Genomic DNA, 3,668 nt, shown 5'->3' on the forward strand with positions numbered 1-3,668 from the left:
AAAAGTGTTTCATGTGTTTGTAAAAGTGTTTCATGTGTTTGTAAAAGTGTTTCATGTTTTGTAAAATAGTTTCATGTTTTTGTAAAAGTGTTTCATGTTTTTATAAGTGTTTCATGTTTTTGTAAAAGTGTTTCATGTTTTTGTAAAAGTGTTTCATGTTTTGTAAAATAGTTTCATGTTTTTGTAAAAGTGTTTCATGTTTTTATAAGTGTTTCATGTTTTTGTAAAAGTGTTTCATGTTTTTGTAAAAGTGTTTCATGTTTTTGTAAAAGTGTTTCATGTTTTGTAAAAGTGTTTCATGTTTTGTAAAATAGTTTCATGTTTTTGTAAAAGTGTTTCATGTTTTTTAAGTGTTGTATGTGTTGTAAAAGTGTTTCATGTTTTGTAAAATAGTTTCATGTTTTTGTAAAAGTGTTTCATGTTTTTGTAAAAGTGTTTCATGTTTTTGTAAAAGTGTTTCATGTATTTGTTTAAGTGTTCCTTGTTTTTGTAAAACAAATTTGCGCTTTTAAAAGTGTTTCGCATTTTGTAAAATCGTTTGTACTTCCAGGCCACTGTATCATACACGGACCCCGCCCTTAAAGTGACTCTGAACGCTGTAGTGTATATATCCGACCTGTATGTGGCGCTGTAACGATGCCACGGATATACAAGCGGAGTGCATTCTAACTCCAGACCAAGAAGACGAGGGAGATAGTGTCATGTTGGGTTTCTATGATGTCATGGTGGAATATTGTGATTTGACCTCCTTTGACCCCTGCTTTAGACTTCGCACTATAGATCCTTTAAATAGGACCGTCTGATCTTTACACTTGTCACGTCCCTGAAAGTGTTTCCTCTTCTCTCATTTCGCCCTCAACCCTTCTCCGCCTCGCCGCTCAGATTACAGTTCCCGAGCTGCAGATTTAAAGAAAGACCCCACAAACACGGAGGCTGAGCGCTCTCTGTCCTGATTAACATGTAGGTCACGGCCCGTAGATTAGAAATCTTGGGAGCAGCTACAGAGAAAACTGGAGATTTACTGGACGCCGTGATGAGGAAAAGCCTCTAATGGAGGAATGCACTGTATGTGCGCGTTCATGTGTTCAGACGAATCGATCCTTCATGATGCATAATTCATGCTGGATAATGTGCAAAAGTTTTTTAGGGCCATAGAGGAAAAAAACAAAAAAATGTCTTGTTTAACACTGAGCGTTTTTTTTAATTATTATATTATATTATTATGTATTATTGTATGTTCATCATTTATTTTTTTATTAATTTGACAACAGTTTGGGCCAATGTAACGTTTATTGTGAACAGATAATGTCAATAATGTCAATTATGGACGCAACGTTTGTTGTTGTTGTTGTTGTTGTTGTTGTTCCTCGTTTGTGTTCATGTCAAAGGTCATCCTGGGATTCCAAGTGTCAATAGAACAGTCGTGGAAGTATGAGGCTGCAGAAGAGGCAGCAGGGATTATCTAATCCCGGATGATAGTGAACTGTAAGCCTTGTATGGAATAAATCAACGGGGGGATTTATTTTGGGAAATCCACCATCACAAATTACTTCCAGGATTTCACAGGCTTTAACTGTGATATTTTACAATATAATTCAGCACCATTGTGTTTGTTTTATTGTGAAATACGGCTGTTACAGGAACTCCAGTAGGACACAATTACTGTGAAGTTACAATAAACAGCTTTTGATGATATAAACACCAAATGTGAACACTAAACAGCATACAAGGACAAGCATACAAGGACAAGGAACACATATGTCACTGTTTTAGTTCTGAAATAAGCCCAAAAATATTCAATTTAATCAGAATCACATTCATGTTTCACATTTTTAGCATTAAAGAAACGTTAAAAATGTCAATTTAACACCAATTCGGATTAGGACCATGTATATTCTACTGTTTTACCTTTAAAATAACTCTAAACATTATATTTCATCAGGAGCAAATGTACATAAACTTCAAAAAACAACAACATACATTTAACACCAATTCTGATGGATTGAAGAACCACATATTTCACTGTTTTAGTTTTAAAATAACACAAAAATTTTATCAGAATCACATTCAGGTTTTTAGTGTAAAAGTAAGACTAGAAATCATAATGTTAAAGGTGCCATATGTAAGAATGTGGCCAAAAACGGTTACTACGTTCAAATTCAAAATACAGAGGTCTTTTAGGTTTCGTTTTCTGACGTAACAGGCAACCCGTGGTTGCTCGGCAGCTGAGACTCTACTGACTGCGGTAGGTGGCGCCACATGCCAAAACATGATTTCAAATCATAAACATGATTTTCAGTCTGCAAAATATATTTTTAACGCAAATATTGTGTCTGTACTGTTGTTGTTGGTGAGTTCAGTTTGTTATATGAACATTATTCCTGAGTCTCTGTGACATATTAGGAGGATTTTTATGGCCAGTTGATTTAGATTTATTACATAATGCACCTTTAACACCAATTCTGATTAGGACCGTGCATATTCTACTGTTTTAATTTTAAGGTAACACAAAAAAAAAAAAAAGAGTTCAACTTAACACCATGTCTAACATGTTTAACACACTTTTAGGAATAAAACAGTCAACTGTTATGTTTGTGGTCCTATAGTAGGAATTTACAGTGTATGTAAAGTACATACGTATTCGTTTCATTTAGAAAACGCACTAACAGATGAAGTGAACGGTATAAATCATGATGTTCTGTAGACACTTCTCACTCCATGTAATTCCTCTGGATGTCCGAACTCACGGGCCAGTCAGTGCGCATAGTGCGCGTGCGCGGCTGCTGGGACTCCGCAGCCGCAGCAGTTTTTTTACGCATCCAGCGTGATTTACGGTTTATTCCCCCAAACTGACCATAAGCAACAACCTCTTCCTCCTCTTCCTCCTGCTGCTGCATTTAAAGCTCACTGTAACCCACAGGAGTCACTTACAGACACCGGTGTCCTCATCACAGCTCACAGCGCCAACTTATCCATATTTTATTAACAAGTGTGACTGCGCATAAAAGCACGCCGAATAGAAGATAATTCACCCGGCGTGCAGACTAAAACGCACGTCGGTGCACGGAGCGTTTGTTAAAACGCATTAAAATGGTGATGCGGGTTTAAATACGCGCTTGCGCGGCTGCGATCCGGCAAAGGTCCCGTGAAAGGCTTGCGTAAATTGAAACCACTCCACACACACACTGATGGTTAACACTCACACACACATGAATCATCCACACGGTGCAGCAGGTTCTTTTTCTGCGTGTGTTTACCTTCGGATGATGAGGCTCTGCGGTGTTTCCCTCAGCTCACAGCCCCGGGTGATCACGCTCCACACCGGCTCTGATTGTCCAGGATGCCCCCTGCTGTTCTCCTCCTCCTCCTCCTCCTGCTGCTTGCTCCCTCTGCTCCCTGTGCCCGGCTGCTACTTCTTCTTCTCCTTCTTCTTCTCCTCCTCCTCCTGCACCGACTCTCTGCTCATAGATGAGATTTGACCATTTTTACTTCACTGCAGCAGCAGCAGCAGCAGCATCAGCACATGCACATGCTCAGAAACACTCACGCAGATCCTGCATCTTTTCTTTAACCATTTGTTCACCGACAGGAGGAGTCACCAGCCCCGCCCCCACCCACTACACTGTGGTCACATGTAATCCGATTAATCTGGTCAATAAAAGAATAGA

This window comes from Microchirus variegatus (genome assembly GCF_963457635.1).
Source record: "Microchirus variegatus genome assembly, chromosome: 2".
In the NCBI taxonomy this organism is placed as follows: domain Eukaryota; kingdom Metazoa; phylum Chordata; class Actinopteri; order Pleuronectiformes; family Soleidae; genus Microchirus; species Microchirus variegatus.